Below are 405 nucleotides of genomic sequence, written 5' to 3'. Positions count from 1 at the left end.
CGATGAGCTTTGTAAAAATCGACGCGTTTCAGAAAAGAAAATAATGTGTTTTTTGAACCTTAAACCGCATAAACACATTTCATTACACCAAATACACAAAATAATGTTCTTTTTAGCAGCATCATATGACCCCTTTAAATGTTTGATTCATTCAGGAACGAAACACCATCATGTTGCTCAGACACGCAAAACAGCGCTGTGGCGGTGTTTGGAATTATTTTTGTTGTCGAAATAGTGCAAAAACAGGCAATATGGTGTCTAAAACGTAAGTCTCTTAATAAACTTATAGTTTATTGAACTGTTGTAAAAAAAAAAAAAATGCCACTTATATTAAGTGACCTTAACAACTATGTACTTACATTTAAATTAATAATTTGGTACAATGCACTTATTGTGTACATACAT

The 405-nt window shown here is 31.6% G+C and overlaps 1 protein-coding gene across 1 annotated transcript in view; it reads right to left on the bottom strand.

The window, feature by feature from the left end:
• LOC107736964 (structural maintenance of chromosomes protein 1A-like) overlaps positions 1-405 on the bottom strand; it is a gene marked incomplete at its 5' end in the record, with an annotated part of 20,570 nt that overhangs the window by 7,542 nt on the left and 12,623 nt on the right. The gene's annotated exons all lie outside the window — the stretch shown is intronic.

This window comes from Sinocyclocheilus rhinocerous, unplaced genomic scaffold, assembly GCF_001515625.1.
Source record: "Sinocyclocheilus rhinocerous isolate Xijiao unplaced genomic scaffold, SAMN03320098_v1.1 scaffold554, whole genome shotgun sequence".
Taxonomy (NCBI): domain Eukaryota; kingdom Metazoa; phylum Chordata; class Actinopteri; order Cypriniformes; family Cyprinidae; genus Sinocyclocheilus; species Sinocyclocheilus rhinocerous.
Note: the sequence above shows the minus strand (reverse complement) of the source record. Positions and strands in the feature narration are given on the sequence as shown.